Source organism: Pan troglodytes, chromosome 13 (genome assembly GCF_028858775.2).
Source record: "Pan troglodytes isolate AG18354 chromosome 13, NHGRI_mPanTro3-v2.0_pri, whole genome shotgun sequence".
NCBI lineage: Eukaryota > Metazoa > Chordata > Mammalia > Primates > Hominidae > Pan > Pan troglodytes.
Genome location: NC_072411.2, coordinates 27,009,135 through 27,027,343, shown reverse-complemented (window position 1 = coordinate 27,027,343; position 18,209 = coordinate 27,009,135). Strand labels below are relative to the sequence as shown.

The 18,209-nt window shown below is 35.2% G+C and overlaps 1 long non-coding RNA gene across 1 annotated transcript in view; it reads left to right on the top strand.

The window, feature by feature from the left end:
• Positions 1–16,024: 16,024 nt before the first annotated feature.
• The window catches only part of LOC107973687 (uncharacterized), a 29,785-nt gene continuing 27,600 nt past the window's right edge, over positions 16,025–18,209 (top strand). The window contains exons 1-2 of the long non-coding RNA XR_002942762.3: positions 16,025–16,056; positions 17,776–17,875. This is a non-coding gene — a long non-coding RNA (uncharacterized LOC107973687). The remainder of the gene's footprint in view (positions 16,057–17,775; positions 17,876–18,209) is intronic.

Below are 18,209 nucleotides of genomic sequence, written 5' to 3'. Positions count from 1 at the left end.
ACTTTGCCTCTTTTCACAAAACCAAGTATAGCCTAGCTACCTCTGGATGACTCGTTACATAACACAGTTAACCTCTCACCATTTAGGGCAGTTCAAGTTGCACATTCTGCAACTTGAAATCAGTGACATCCTAACTGGTACAATCTGCTCTTGTGAAGGTTTTAAGGTCCTCCTCAAGATCATTAAAGTGGTACTTCATTCCTCCATTGGCTTCTGATCTTTGTATGTGTTTTTCATGTGATACAAAACTCCAGAACTCTAGAAGAGAAAAGCAGTGGAAGGGACCCTAAACGCCTAACACAATATTCCATTGTCCATACAGAAAATTCTCATAAGTTCCTACATTAAAAAGAATGAGAAATTTATACAGAATGTAAAGGAAAACATCTACGGTTTTTTTTTTTTTTTGGCAGATGGATATGGATGAGTTAACTGCATCACACTATATAAAATTCTTTTTACATTTTATGTTTTAAAAAGCATCTGTAAATACATTTGCTGTCTATAAACATCCAAGTTAAAAACTCCTTGATCCAATATTAAACCTAAACACATTCATGGATTAGAGAGGTAGCTATAAAGTGGTGGCTAAAAACAATTTATAGTCCTGGCTGTACATCTTACTACTTACATAGTCATGAAGAAGTCACTTAACTCTAATTGTCTCAGTTTTCTCATCTTTAAATGAGGTGATGACAATAGTACCCATATCACAGAGTTGTGGCAATATATATAATCTGCCTTAGGACAATGCATGAAGCATAGCAGATGCTGAATGTCTTAGGGGATGTAATTATATCACCTGTATTTTCACCTGCTGTAATTTACCTGTGTTTGCCCCAGTCATCAAGCCAAAATAAGATACTGCAAAAAGTATTGGTAGAATACATATATTCTAGAATGTATAGTTTTCTATTAATAAGTAGCTTAACCCCTTATATTTTGTTCATGATAACTTTATTTTTTTATCGCACATCTTATTTTGTTTAAGCAGGAGTATTGATATCTGACTTAGAAGTAGTAGAATAATTTGGGTGGATAATATTTTTCCTTATTGGTTTTATTGTATTGAAATGCCAAAATATTCTTTGCACTGAATTCCAGCTCAGGGAGAAATAAAAGATTAAAGACTTGATGAACTAGTATGCCCACACTAGAACCAGGCCTCTGGGAATCACTGCTGCACATTTTCAGCAAGGTTCTTCGCAATAAAACCACCCTCTACATCATCTTACCTATTGTATCACCGTGACTATGTGGCCAGTACTGTTATTAAGAACCTACTGTACATCAAATACTATGCAACATGTTTGACCTGAGTTACCCAGTCCTACGATAAGCTTATGTTCCCCTTAGGTTCAGGGGATCAGGCTAGTTATTCAAGGTCATAGAGGTAGGAAATGGGAGAGCCAGGATTAGAACAAGGGTCTGTTTTTTATCTCCAACCTTTTTGCCCCCCCCACAAAATCCTGCTCACTTCCATGGGATGCAATATTCCTAAAATAATGTTTTTGAAAATTTTTTAATTGAGATTAAGTATGCAAAACATAAAACTTACCATTAGAGACATTTAGTATATTCATGATGTTGTGTAACCATCACCTCTGTCTAGTTCCAGAATGTTTTCATAACCCCAAAAGGAGACTCTGTACCCATTAAATTGTCACTCACTGTTCCTCCTCCCAGCCCCTGGCAACCTCTAATTTTCTTCCTGTCTCTATGAATTTGCTTATTTCAGACATTTCTGCATATTTCATATAAATGGAATCAGACACTCACATGATGGCCTTTTTAATTAGAATTCTTTTGGAACGTAGGAAGTCTGTGAGACAAACTGATTGAAACTTTAATTTAATATGGGAAAATTTTCAGGTATCTTAATAAAATAGTTTCAGTGTTTGGACATAAATTCACGTCACACAAATGGCTGCCAAAATAGAGTGGAATTTGGAGATAAGAGGTTTGGGTTTAGGATCTACCTCAGCTCAGTGTGTTGGCTTTGTAATGCTAAGGAAAAAATTCAAGATAATGCTCGGGGTCCGCAGAATGATCACTTTACACCACCTTGAGGTCCAGTCTTAGAATGTTCCTATCTAGTAGGTTGTGGTTCAGGAACAAGTCTTAATTCAGGGAGCCTCAGCTGGGCAGTTCCATCCATGCAGTCCTAAGAGCCAGGAATGGTTTTATAAGTAATAATAATAGTAGTAATAAGAATAATGATAATAAAAGGAGATGACTACTTATATAATATGATTTGAAGGTCATCATAAGACCCAGTGCCAACTCAAATTTATTCTACTGTCACTTGCATCCAAAAATTTGACTATTAAACTTATCCTTTGCATAAAGACATTGCTTCCAGAATATCACTGCTGAACTACGTTCATCTTTCTTAGTGGCTAATCTGGTCTTACACTTCTGTGTGCTGTGCAGTCAAGACTGATGTTTTCAGCTGAGGGCTTGTATCACAGCACCAGGTCCACATGAAGGTTCTGCCATTACCAGTAGAAATCAGCATAATTCTCCTCCGACTGCTGAGCATCAAAGTCTGAACCTTCTGGGTGCCACCTGATGAAACAATTTTGTCATGCCCATGAAATCTGGTTAGCACTGTTACTTCTTGCACTAACCAATCCTAAATCCAAGGTCCCAGGCTCTCGCACCTCCGCTCTCAAGCCTTCTGGCTTTCTTTCCCTGCCTACCAGTGGCTCATGCCGCAGAAACAAAAACAGAGCCCTTTTAAGTGCCTAAGCTCTGGCATCTGCAGGCTTTTTGTAATTTCTGGCTCTCTACATATTAGGTTGGTGCAATTACTTTTGTACCAATCTAGTACAAGCTGGGTGACTGTGGAGAAGGAAGTTCCCTAACCTCACCCTTCTAAGCCTCTGTTTCCTCACTGGCATGCTGGAAAGAAAGGGAATTTTGCTATCATGTGAATATGGAAAGATGTAACGCACTGCACAAAGTTGTGGATCAAATGATCAATTTAACAGGGGTTTTGGTGTTTAAACAGACATCCAGGCATGCTTCACTAGGCTGGGAAAGGGCTTTGTACATTATAGCCTGCTAAGAGAGGGCTTGAAATATTTCATATAAAAATGAAAATGAAATGAATAGAATTCCATAATAGCTACCATTCACAGCAACATAAGAGATAGGAGTTATCCACATTTAATGATGAGAACACTAAACCACCAAGAGGTTAATGGGTCCAAGGTCACACAGCTAGTCAATGATGGGGCTAGGATGTGAACCCAGAGAGCTTAGCTCCAAAGCCTGTGCTATCAAACAGTTGGCTATATTTCCTAAAAAAATTATCTATAAAAGCATTTCAATAAGGTGTATTATTGCTGATGGTAAAAATTGGTTCAATGGGAGTCAATAAGGAGGGCATTTCTGCCTGTTCTGGCAATGAAACTGTGGTACCCCATGAGGAAATGCATTCTGTAGCAATAAATGTGTTCAAGCAGTGATTGGAAGATGCTACTTGTACACAGTAAAATAGGTTTCCACACTGAAAATGGCAGGAGGGAATTGATGAGCCCAGGGTTTACTTCTAACATCCCATGAATACAGACCTCTGTATTCTGGACTAAAGCTGCCACTTTCTGCATGACTCCAGTGTGTCTAGCCCTCTGCTGGATCCTTCACGTATAGCAATTCTAATCTTAACAAAGTCCTGCAAATGGCTGCTGTCATTCCCATTTTGCAGATGGGGACATTAGTCTCAGATACAGACACAATTAGTAACAAATGAGAATCAATCATCTCAGGCTTTCAAATTTCAAAGCTCACGTTCTTTAAAAGCCACTTTTGTGGAATATTAAATTTCTCAACAACAGCAAGGAAATAAGGCAACTGTGCAGGAGGACTTGCCTGATTCATTCCTTACTGTGCTTTTTTAAATTGTTATAATATTAATGCCGATGAGGGAGGTGATCACATTCATAATCATAATTTGAATACCACGCTAATTGGCTTTTATTGCTGCTTGGGAATGGGTCAGGGTTGTACATGGAATATTTAAGTTGAAATGTCATTTCCAATACTTAATAGAATCCAATTAGGGTTTTATTGATTAATTAATATCTACATGAAGTATACCATTTTTCTAAAGGCCAGTAATGTGCCTGACTGTTCCCTAAATGTTAACATATTCAGATAATTATAACTGCAACATCTTTCTGTTTAGACTGAGTTATTTGCCATTACTGAGGTTTCAAATTCATGGAAAGTAATCTTTTAAAATAAAAATGATACTTAAATAATCTAAAATAATTGTTATAGATAATCTGTCTTAAATACCCATTGATTTATGGCTAGCTGAACATGCTAGCACTTTCCTACAACAGAAGCTCATTTTTAAGTGTTTTCAATGAAACAAAGACAGGGTGAATACAAATCAGACCTTATGGCCAATGGGCGCTGCAGTGTTTTAAGGTTAAATGCATTGTTTAAGGAATTTCAGATGATGGTATAGCAGCATGAATAAGAAATACAAGCTTAATATTCAGACCAATCATATTCAAGTAGTGTTTCATTAAATCCTGTCTCAAGTGTCAGTTGATAGCTGTTTGCTATGACCACCTATTTCTCTGAAAAGAGCCAAGCTGAGACTGAAAGTTACTTACGCACTCAGTTCCAGACGTCAGGTAATAAACTCCAAGAAATTTGGAGCAGGCAAAAACATTCAGCAAATCCTATTAGCTGCGCCAGTGCATACGGGTCATTGGTACTGGGTCAGCTCTTCCATCATCAATACAAAGACAGAAAGTACATATTTATTGTTATGGGGCAAATTAAAAGAATGATGTATCAGAGACATATATAGCTTTCAAACTATATTCTGATGGGGATGAAGTGACTGATGATCTGGAAATATTTTCTAGTTTCTTTCAAAATAAATACTGACCAGCCTGGGCAACCATAGTGAGATCCTATCTGTACAAAAAAAAAAAAAAAAAAAAAAGTCAGGCATAGTGGTACATGCCTGCAGTACCAGATACTTGCGGGGCTAAGGTGGGAGGATCACTTGAGCCTGGGAAGTCCAGGCTGCAGTGAGTCATGATCATAGAGAGAAAGACTCCGTATGGGCAACAGAGCAAGACCTTTTTAAAAAACAAACAAAAAAAGCAACATAAATATTGAGCATTTACTGTGGAAAAAATGTTTTGCACACAAATTGGTGGCACACAAATGTGTGAAAATGAGTATTATCTCATATTATTTATGTCCCGAGTACTGTATCATGTATGGTTCAAATTTCAGAAATAACTTCATAAGGGAGTATAGTTATTCTCATCTTAAATACCAAGGTGATAACTACCTTAGACAAAGTTATGTAACTTGTCTGAGATCACTTAGCTGTATCAAAACTCTAAAGCCTGGCCTTATTAGAATTGCCTGAGAAAAAATTAAAAAGTCTTGCACCATACCTTCACAGTTGAAACTGAATCTTAGAGATGGGATTAAAGCACCTGCAGTATATTAGTTAGGGTTTTCCAGGAGTTTTGGGGGGTGGGGGTATATTTATTATAAGAAATTGGCTCATGTGATTATGGAGAATAAAAAGTCCTGAGGTTTTTTGTTGGCAAGCTGGAGACCTAGGACAGCCTGTGGTTCCAGTCTGAAGGCCAGCAGGCTTGAGATCCAACAAGAATCAATAAGTTATTTCAGTTCAAGTCCAAAGGCAGAAAACGTCCCAGCTGAAGATGGTCAGATAGGAGGAGTTCCCTCTTACTCTCACTGTGGAGTGGGCTGTCAGCCTTTTTGTTCTATTCTTGCCTTCAGGGGATTGGGTGTGGCCACCCACACTGGAGAGGACAATCTGCTTTACCCAGTCTACGGGTTCACATGTTCATCTCATTTAGAAACACCCTCACAGACCCACCCAGAATAATGTTTGACCAAATATCTGGGCACCTCTTAGTCCAGTCAAGATGATACACAAAATTAATCATCACAAGCAGTTTTGAAGCTCTTGCTGGGTAATTAAGCTGTCAAAAGCCCTGGACTACCTCCTATCACTTTACTCAGTGTTTTTAAATTTTGTTGCACATTGAAAGCACCCAAGGAGTTCTAAAAATTGCTAATACCGATTCCCACTCCTGGGGATTCTGATTCAATGTGTCCGAGTCTTACGTGCAGTCAGAGCTAGCAACCACAGCTAGAACCCTTGTTCTGAAATGTGGCTGGTGACACTTTGCTCCCAGCCATCAGGCATCGTCATTTTGCCTTTCTCAGGTGGCATGCCACTTTTCACCCCAGACTGTTGGCCAGGGACCAAAGTGCACCCAGAACTTTTAGACCTATGCAAAAACAGCCCTGTTATATTCTGTAGCTATCCCCACTCCATTACTGGGGGAAAAGTTTTTCCCAAGGAGACACAGGCCTGTTTCACTTTTGTGGAGATAGCTGGAAAGTTTTTGTATTTGACCTTCCAGCCAACCCCTCATGAGTCACCTCAGTCACACCGACACATTTGCAAATTGCTGCAACAAAAAAGTCCAGAAGTGGCCATTGGTGATATAATACTGTATTTTACAGACTTTCCACATCCGCACACTTGCTGCATAGAGAATTTCCACACCATGACTGCTGCTTGTGTGAAAGTTGCAGCAGCTATGCTGAAATAGAATGTGTGTGGATACAGGAAGGGAGACTGGGTCAAGAGAGTCTGGATTCCAAATATCTTCAAGCCCCTTCAGCAAGAAAAAAAATCAGTGTTTTGTGCAGGATGCACTCAATAATTATCATTAATGAAACCAACTTCTCCTTTTTAGCATCTGCTATGTGGCAACCATGGTTCAATGCTGCTAGCAGGCACTGAGTCTGAGATGTGTCTCTGTTCTCATAGGAGCTTAAAACATCAATGCAGCACAGACAACCTCACATGGTGCAAGTAGAGAAAGGACATGGAACCACAGGAGAGCCACAGGGATGCAGAAGAGAGAGATATGAATCAAAGGTGTTTAGCGGAACCTGGACTGGGTCTTTTTCAAAAGAAGGTATCTAGATATGGTAGGGAGGGATGGAGAAAGAACTTTCCAGATAGGGAACACAACTGGAGTAAAATTCTGAGATTGGGGAATGAGAACAAGAGGTGAACAATGAAGAAACTTGCCACTGGTAGAGATGTCTGGTGGAGTTGACCACCCTGTCTTTATATATATATAGACTTTTCCCCAAAAGAAATGGCAAAAACCCATGTTACTCTATACCTATCTCTTTTATAGCTCAATTAGCCATCTTTATATTTGTTTACTTATTGAGTTTTCTCTCCAACTAGCATGTCAATTTATTTTTAGAAAGAACAGTTTCTTATGAATTGTTTTTTTTTTTTTTTCTGGCTTCTAGCTAAGTGTCCAGCATGGAGCAGATGCTCAGTAAACAAATGCTTAGGGAATGAGTGAATGAACAAATTAGTGAACAGCCTATTGAGTAGGTAGAGGTTGTAAGCAATATACTTTTCCATTTCATATGCATCTTGAGTGAAAAGTAGAGCTTAGAGAAAAAAATGTCAACTTTTATAACAGTACTCAATTTTGCTACTTGAATGTGCCAGTTATTAATACTAATAGATATAGTATATTCATATATTTGACCTTTATACAGTTTTCTTCTAATTTAAAATAACTTCAAAAATTGATGACACTGTATTTTGGATTCAATTACAGACATTTGTTTGGCTTCTAGAAGTTTGTGTCCTAAGAGCAGTGAGGATTTGCAAGAAAAAGATGTAGTACAACATTTAATTTATGTTGTGTATCTGAATTACAGTTTCACTGTTTTGGTCTCTTCTACCTTCTTACTTCTTCATTACAGACATTCATTCATTTTTACATTCAAGCACTGAGTAAACAAAGATGAGCAAGACTCTCTGCACCTGGCACCCTGTGGCTAAATATATCAATCAGGGTCAATAAAATAGAAAACAAATACACAAAAATATTTAAACACATTTTATAAATACAAATGATGAAATGCATAGGTGAAATGAGTTATAAGTATATAATTCAGCAAGCTTTGGTAATGTATACCCCATGTAACTAACACCACAGTCAAGGCATAGAGTATTTCCATCAAACAAAAACATTCCTGATACCTCATTCCTGTAAATTCTCACCTCTTACAGGAAACAATGTCCCAATATGTAATAACCAAAGGTAAGTTTGCTCTTGAAATTTTTAGAAATAGAATTATATAGTATGTGGTTTGTGCCTGGTTTCTTTCACCCAACATATTGTTTTTGAGATTTATTTATATACTTGTGACTTCTCTCTTGGAGAACTCAACTATATAACTAAATATATATATAGATGAGCAGTATTCCATTATATAAAAATAGGGTAGTTTTTGACTCATTCTTCTGTGGATGTACACTTGGATTGTTTCCAGACTTTGGCTACTGTAAATGAAGCTGCCATAAAATAAACATTCTTAGGCAATTTATTTGTGAACATTTATTTTTATTTCTCTTGTGTAAATACCTAAAAGTAGAAATGTTGGGCCATAGAATAGGATTTCTGTAATGGCTGACATTGCCTCAAACTGCCAACGTTTTTTCCAAAGTGGTTGTAGCATTATATACTACCACCAGCAATTTATGATAGTTCTAATTATCCCATGTACTTGTCCATGTTAGGTTTTAGCAGGCTTTTTAATTTTAGTTATTTTGTAGTGATTTTTCACTGTAGTACTAATTTGCATTTCCCTGGTGGCTAACAATGTTGAGCTTCTTTTTCACATACTTTGAAGGCCATTCCTATGTATTCCTTTGTAAAGTGTTCACATCTCTTGCTCATATTGAAATTAGATTGGTTGTCTTTTTACTATTGATTTTTATACATTATTTCTCTATTTCAAACATAAGTCTCTTTTTTCAGATATATATTATGAATATATTTTCTAAGTCTCTGCCTTGCTTTTTCACTTGCAGAACCATGTATTTAATAAGCAGAAGTTTTTAATTTTGTTGAAGTTTTAAATTTTGTTGAATTCCAATTTATTATTTTTTATTTACAGTTAATACACTTTGAGTCATTTTAGGCAATCTTTATTTACATCAAGGTCATGAAGACATTATTCTGCTTTCTTAAATGAGCTTTATAGTTTTAATTCTACTTTAGTATATGATCCATTTTGAATTAATTTTTATGTATGGTGTGATGCAAGAATAAAGGTTCTTATTTTTACATATTTTTATCTAGTTGTTCTAGCATTTTTTAAAAAGAGATTATCTCATTACCATTGAATTACTTTGCCATTGTAAGAGCAAAGAAATAAATAATCTCAATTGATATTTTAGCACTTAAAAAAAAACACCTAAAACACGTGTATTCAGAAATACACTGTTCTATTCCATGGCCCATTTCTTTGTCCTTATGCAGTACATTGTCTTCATTACTATAACTTTTCAATAAGGTTTTTTTGAGATGGAGTCTCACTCTGTCACCCAGGCTGGAGTGCAGTGGCGTGATCTCTGCTCACTGCAACCTCTGCCTCTGGGTTCAAGCAATTCTCTGCCTCAGCCTCCCGAGTAGCTGGGATTACAGGTGTGCGCCACCACGCCCAGCTAATTTTTTGTATTTTTAGTAGAGACGGGGTTTCACCATGTTGGCCAGGCTGGTCTCAAACTCCTGACCTTGTGATTCCCCCCCTACCTCGGTCTCTCAAAGTGCTGGGATTACAGGTGTGAGCCACCGCACCCAGCCTTCAGTAAGTTTGGAAAGACAGTAGTGAAGCCTTTGATCTTCTTTTTAAAAATTGTTTTGGGCATTCTGGGGCTTTTCTGTTTCCAAATATTTTTTAGAATCTACTCAATTTCTACAAAAAAAAGTTTTCTTGTAAATTATAGACTTCTAATTTATATTGACGAGTTTGCTTAGAGTTTCAGACTCTAAGTACAGAAAAGGATTGACAAATTTTTTTTCTGAAGAGAACATGGTAGTAAATATTTTAAGTTTTATGGGTCATATACAGTTTCTGTTAGTTTTTTTATCTTTTCAACCATTTAAAAATGTAAACAAATATTAGCTTCTAGGTTATATAATAACAGGAAGCAGACTAGATTTGATCTGTGAGCCATAGTTTGCCAATCCCTAGCATAGATTAACTTAAAAAAAATGAATATTTTTTAAAAATTGAGTTTTCTAGTCCATGATTGTGGGATGTCTCTTTTTTATTTGAATCTATTCTACCTCAAGTGGTATTTTGTAGTTACTATTATTGAGCTTTTACATATCTTTTGTTAAATTTATTAAGTACATTAGGTAGTTTTATTATTATTTTAATTGTGGTAAAATAAAAATAACAAGTTATCATCTTAAGCATTTTTTATCTTTATAAATTTAAGAGGTACAAGTGCAGTTTGTTACATTAGTATGTTGTGTAATGGCAAAGTCTGGGCTTTTAGTGTAACCATTACCCGAACAATGTACAAGGTACCCATTATGTACTTCCTCATCCCTCACCCCGCTCTCACCCTCCTACCCTTTAGAGTCTCCAGTGTCTATTATTCCACTCTCTGTGTCCATGTATACACATTATTTAGCTCCCATTTGTAAGTGAGGATGTGTGGTATTCAACTCTCTGTGTTATTTCACTTAGAATAATGGCTTCCATTTCCATCCATATTGCTGCAAAAGACACAATTTCACTCTCTGTTATGGCTGAATAGTATTCCATTGTGTGTATATATGTGTATGTGTGTAATATATACACATACACACACACATATAACACTTTAAAAATCCAGTCATCTGTTATGAACACTTATGTTGATTCCATATTTTTGCTTTTGTAAATAAAGCTGTAATAAACACATGAGTGCAGGTATCTTTTTGTTACATTGATTTCTGTTCCTTTGGGTAGATACCCAGTAGTGGAATTGCTGGATAGACTAGTAATCCTATATTTAGTTCTTTGAGAAATCTTTTTACTATTTCCCATAGAAGTTGTACTACTTTACATTCCCAAGAACAGTGTATAAGCATTCTCTTTTCTCTGCATTTGTTTGCTGATGATAAGATCTTATATCTAGATTACCCTAGACTCCTCCAAAAAACTATAGAATTTAATAAATGAATTCAATAAAGTTTCAGGATATAAAATAAGTGTACAAAAATCAGTAACATTTCTATATACCAATAATGACAAAGCTGAAAATCAAATCAAGAAGGCAATTTCATCTACAATAGCTACAAGAAAAAATACCTTGGAATATACTTAACCAAGGACATAAAAATCTCTACAAGGAAAATTACAAAACACTGATGAAAGAAATTTTAGATGCCACAAACAAATGAAAAAACATACTATACTCATAGAGCAGAAGAAATAATGTTATTAAAATGACCATATTAGCCAAAGTAACCTACAGATTCAATGCAATCCTTATCAAAATACCAATGTCATTTTTCATGGAATTAGAAAAACAATTCTAAAACTTAGATGGAACCAGAAACGAGCTCAAATAGCCAAAGCAATCAAAAGCAAAAAGATCAAAGCTAGAGGTGTCACATTACCTGACTTCAAACTATACTACAAAGCTATAGTAACCAAAATAGCATGGTACTGGTATAAAAATTTTACACATTTTTAAATGTGCAGTTCGATGTCTTTAAGTACTTTCACACTATTATACAACCATCATCACCATCCATCTCCAGAACTCTTTTCATCTTGCAAAACTGAAAGTCTGTACTCATTAAAAAATAATTAAAGAAAAATAATTCCCCCATTTTCCCTTTCCCCCATCCTCTGGCAACCATCATTTTCTTTCTGTCTCTATGAATTTGAGTACTCTAGGAAGCTCATGTAAGAAGAATCATACAGTATTTGTTCTTTTTCGACTGGCTTATTTTACTTAACATAATGTCCCAGGGTTTATCTATGTTGCTGCAGGTGTCAGAATTACCTTCTTTTTAAGACTAAACAATAGTCCATTTTATGTGTATAGCACATTTTGTTTATGTGTTTGTTGATAGACATTTGGATTGTTTCAATCCCTTGACTATTAAGAATAATGCTGCTATGAACATGAATATATAAATATCTATTTGAGCCATTGCTTTCAATTCCTGTGGTTATATATCCAGAAGTGGAATTGGGGGATGATATGGTAATCCTATTTTCAATTTTTTGAGGAACTGCCATAGTGATCCCTAGTAGCTTTACCATTTTACACTTCTATCAACGGTGCATAAAGGTTTCAATTTCTCCACATTCTCACTAACAGATCTTATTCTTCTTTTTAATTGTAGACACTCCAATAGGTGTGAGATGGGTGTAAGTTTCTTTTGATGCTATTTTAAATGGAATAATTTTCTAATGAGATTTCTATTTTTCTTGCTAATAAATAGAAATACTGTATTTTCCATGCTTAATAAATGTACCTATTAGTTTTAGAAGTTTGTTTCACTTTGGTTTTAGATTCCATATAGGTTTCTACATACACAATAGTGCCATCTGTAAATAATAGCAGCTTTACTTCTTCATTTTCACTAGTTATTCCTTTTACACCTTTTTGTCTTATTGAACTTGTCAGGAGGTACATTACAATGTTGATTCAAAGTATGAAAGGAGATATTGTCACCTTATTTTTGATCTTTTGGAAAATTTCTAAAAACTTTGTCGTTAAATATAATAGTAGTTGTAGGGTTTTTGTAGATTTCCTTTTCCGTATTGGAAAAGTTCCCTTTTATTCTGAGTTTTCTGTTTTTATCACGAATGGATTTTGACTTTTATCAAATACTTTTTCTACTTTATTGTGATAACACTTAGCATGAGATTTACCTTCTTAGCCAATGTTTTAAGTATATAATACAATACTGTTTTCTCCAAACACAATGTTGTACAGCAGAGCTCTAGAATTTACTCATTTTGCTTAACTGAAACTTTATGCCAGTTGATTTATGATTTCCCATTTTTCTCTGTTTCCAGCCCTGAACAACCATCATTCCACTCTTTGATTCAATAAATTTGACTATTTTAGACACCTCATATTAAGTGGAATTATACAGTACTTATTTTTCTATGACTGGCTTATCTCACTTAGCATAATGTTCTCAAGATTCATCCATGCATATTTCAATGTCCTTCTTGTTGAAGGCTGAACGGTATTCTACTGTATGTTAATGCCCCATTTTGTTTATTTGTCTGTCAATGGACATTCAGGCTGTTTTTACATCTCAGCTATTACGAATAATGGTGTAATAAGCAGGGAAGTGTAGATATCTCTTCCAGATTCTGATTTCAATTCTTTTCAATAAACACCCAGAAGTGGATTGCTAAATTTTATGTTAGCTTTATAGTCTACATCTATTGAGACAATTTTTTCTTCTTCTTTAAATGTGACAAATAACATTGATTTTTTAAAAATGTTGAATTAATCTGGACTACCTGAGATAAGCCTTACTTGGTATATATTGTATATTTTTAATGTACAGATATTCCTTGACTTACAATGGCATTTCATCCAGATAGACCCATAAGCCACAAATTTATTTGATAATAAAAAAATTGTTAATTCTAACCATCATAAATCAGGAACTGTCTGTATTGCTAAATTTGTTTACTGATATTTAGTAAAGAATTTGGTAAAGAGAGGTATTAGTCCATATTATTTTTCTTTCTGATAATACTTTTTTAGGTTTGGTATCAGGATTATGCTGCTTCAAAATTTTTTTCAGAAAGAAAAGATGTGTAGAGTTTGTTTAGGATTGGTATTATTTCACTCTTAAAAGTTTAGTAGCATTAACCAGGATAATTATTTTGTATTTTATTTGTGAAAAGCTGGTTTTAAATTTTGAGTTTACTTTCTTTACTAAATGTAAGACTGTTTGAGTTTTCTATTTCTCTTTGAGTCAGTTTTATTACTTGTGTTTCTAATATGCCCATCATCTGAGTTGTCAAATTACAAAACTTAGTTCAGAATCATTACTTATCATTTTAATGTCTGTAGGATAAGTAGAGGTACTGTCTACTTTATTTCTGATGGTGTTTTTTTTAATTCTTTTTTATAACTTTGCTGTTGCTTGGATGTTTTCAATTTTATTAATTTTTTTTAAAGAATCAACTTTAGGCTCTATTAATTTTTCTCTCTTCCCTATGTCATTGATTATTACTCTTATTATTATTATTTTCTTCCATTTTGAGTTTAACTTGCTTTTCACTTTCTACTTCTTAGAGAGAAAATGCATGTAAACCTTTTTTTTCTATAAGTATTTACATCTATAAAATTTCATCAAAACACTACTTTGACAGAATTCTACATTCTGAAATGCTCTTTTTAATATCATTTAGTTCAAAATATTTTCTAATTCGTCTCCAATTTTTTTGTCCAATTTATTGTTTTGATGTATTTTGCTTAATTTCCAAATATTTGGGTTTTTTTTTCACGAAATATACTAATACCACTAAATGTTAATGTAATTATGTTGTGGCTGAAGCTTATATGATAAAATACTATAATTTTTTAAATTTGTTAAGACTTATTTTAATGGCCCCAAATTTAATCTATCTTGTTAAAGATTCCAGGTGTTATTAAAATAAACTTACATTTATTGAGTGTAATGTTCTATAAATGTTAATACTGGTTAATAGTGGTGTTCAAATTTTTAATGTTCTTACTTTTTTTCTAATTATTTTATTGGTTACTAAAAGATGGATGTTTAAAGTGGCCTAAAGATCAGTGATCCACCTTAGACTAATTAAATCAAAATCACTGGAAATGTACTCCCCCCAAGTAATTTTAATTTGTCAGAAAGATTGAGAACTACTATTCTAGAGAAAAAAGGAAATTCTTATTGAAACTGTTTGTTGATAGAAACCACTTCTTTTTATTTTTTAATTATTATTATTATTTTGAGACAGGGTCTCATTCTTAGGGCCTTTCTCTGTTACCCAGACTGGAGTGCAGTGGTACAATCTCAGCTCACTGCAACTTCTGCCTCCTGGACTCAAGAGATCTTCCCACTTCAGCCTCCCAAGTAGGTGGGACTACAGGCATGTACCACCACACCTGGATAATTTCTGTATTTTTGTAGGGATGGGTTTTCACCATGTTGCCCTGGTTGGTCTCAAACTCCTGAGCTCAAAGTGATCCTCCTACCTCAACCTCCCAAAGTGCTGGGATTACAGGTGTGAGCTACTGCACCCAGCAGAAACCATTTCTGTAATTACAGTCATGTGCTGCATGATGTTTTAGTCAAGGACGAATATATGTGACAGTGGTCACATAAGCTGATAATGGAACTTAAATATTCCTATTGTTCAGTGACATCACAGCCATCATAACATCATAGTACAACTTACGTATCTGTGATGATGCTGGGGTAAACAGACCCACTGCATTGCCAGACATATAAACATGTAGCACATACATCTATGTATCATGCAGAATACTTGATAATGATAGTAAATGGCTATGTTATTGGTTTATATATTTATTATACTATACTTTTTATCATTTTTTAGAGTGTACTGCTACTACTTATAAAAAATATTAACTGTAAAAAAGGCTCACACAAGTTCTTAAGGGGGAATTCCAGAAGAAGGAATTATTATCATAGGATGACAGCTCCATGCATGCTATTGCCCCTGAAGACCTTCCAGTGGGGACAAGATGTGGAGGTGGTGATGATGATCGTGACTTAGTGTAGGTCTAGGCTAAGGCGTGTATTTGTTCTTAGTTTTTAACTGAACATGTTTAAAAAGTTAAAAAAAATAAAAATTAAAAATAGAAAAATGAATATAGACTAAAGATACAAAGATAATTTTTTAAACAGCTGTATAATATGTCTATGTTTTAATCCAATATTATTATAAAAGAGTAAAAATGTTATAAAAATTAAAAAGTATAAAGTAAATTTAGAGTAAGCTATGGTTAATTTATTATTGAAGAAAAATATTTTTAATAAATTTAGTGTAGCCAAAGTGTACAGCATTTGTCAAGTCTTCAGTAGTTTACAATAATGTTCTATGCCTTCACATTCACTCATCAGTCATTCTCTGACTCACACAGAGTAACGTCCAGTCCTTCAAGCTCCATTCATAGTAAGTGCTCTATACAGATGTGTAGCATTTTTATCTTTAATATTGTACTTTTACTGTACTTTTTTATGTTAGATATTTATAGATACACAAATACTACCATTGTCTCACAATTGCCTGTAGTATTCAGTACAGTAACATGCTGTGTAGGTTTGTTAGCCTCAGAGTGATAAGCTACACCATATAGCCCAGGTGTGTAGTAGGCTATTTTATCTAGGTTTATGTAAGTACACTCTATGATCTTCCTACAACAATAAAATCATCAAATGATGCACTTCTCAGAATGTATTTCCATTATTAAGAGATATCTTAATAATGGAATGTCTGTATGTTGCTTAAAACATGCAAAAAATAGATGGAGAATTGTAAAAGCAATACAAATATAAGAATTACACACAAAACCACAAAACCAGTGTGATTCAAATTAGCAACATTTATTTAGTGTCTAATGGTCTGCTGAAACAACATCACTAGTGTTGATTTTACAATGAAAAGATATAGCTGCAGGTTCTGTTTTATATTTAATGTTTTTGAATTTCAAGTTCAGTAATAATGTCCTTTAAGTATGCTAAATTATATTAATAAGAGCATTGCTGCTTGATTAAGAATAAGTATCCTTTGTCCTTAACAAAAATTCTTCCAGCAAGCAATTCTTGCATGCTAATTTTAATGAAAGCTAAAGTTCAAATCTCAGTATTTGATCATTGCCTCCTTTCCAGATTATGTGAGTTTATACTTTCCTCTTATTGGTTTGTAGAAAAACAAAATTGTTTTCAACCCAGTGCAAGAGCATTAAATATTCTGGAATAGTGGGTCCCCATTTAGTGGATCCATTGAGTTTTTCCTTTGCCATTGATAGCATGAGCACCGTAGGGCTTGTCTAAAGCCTGAAGAACACTGGGCTCAGAGGCTGGTGCTTTGAGGTGAGATAACATTCAGGTCTGCGGTTCTTGATCCCAGTCACTGCAAAATATCCTTGCTTGAGTAAGATTTATAGTTTCTGCACAACTGAAAGTCTGTCACACAAAATGGTTCCTAACCATACCACCATTTTCAAGGGATAATGCTTGCAAGCAAGGATGGTGAGCTGGCTGGACTTCAGGCATCCCAAATGCTCAGGCTCTTCTGCCAATGGCAGATTCTGTTTTACTGTGCTTGTGGAAGGTATGTGTGTGCCAAGCACTTGAACAGGGCTTACAGGTATTACATACCTCACATAATAACACTGTAAAAATTGTTTGGTGTGGAGATAAGGTTAGGATTATAGTGTTATTAAAGCTTGCTTTAATGCATTTATTTATGGAGTCAGGAACATAAAACTCCTTATTGCTTACTTATTACTGTATGTGCTACCAGGAAAACTGTGGAGAGAGTAAAACAGAGATAAGAACAAAGTAATGCATCAACCTCTGTATCAGTTCAACCAGGGAAACACCACCAGGAGAGATAAAGGGACTCATTGCAGAGAACTGGCTTACACAATTGTGGGAACCAGTTGTGCATTCTCTGTAAAGCTGTTGTTTTTGCTTCTAACACCGGAGCTTGAAGTCCACCTGACAGGCAGACAGAAAGGGAAGAGAGGTTTAGAGTGGTAAATCATGGGTAGGCAGGAGGTAACAGCATGGGCTAAAATCTCATAAGTATGGACTAAAACAGTAGCTCCTCTTGCCTGTGACATTGGTCACATGGGTGCCCTTTAGAAATTGAAACCCTTTATCACAGAGCTAAGCACAAACATATGGCCCAGGAGTCAGGAATCTGAAGAAGGATCCAGGGGACGAAGGGACAGGTGCAGGCATTGCTGCAGCCGCTCATTAACGAGGTAAGTGAGCAGATTTGTCACAATGGGTGTGGGGTACATGTTGGCTATTCCTTCCCTCCTGTCCTCCACATCTAACAAGAAACCCCTTTACAGTTCACCGTAACTGCAACCATGCAAGAAAAATTCTGACAAATGTATTTTAGCCTACCCAAATTGACACAATGTCACTAAACTGCAAAGGTTTAGTTTCATCGAGTTCACCATGAAATCTTGATTTAAAAGCTATTATTTGCCAGGCATTGTAGTAAATGCTGAGGGGATAGTACAGGTGGTGGGGCTCAGAACTTCACGCCCATGGAAGTCTTGACCAGCCAGTTTATCCTATAGTGATGCC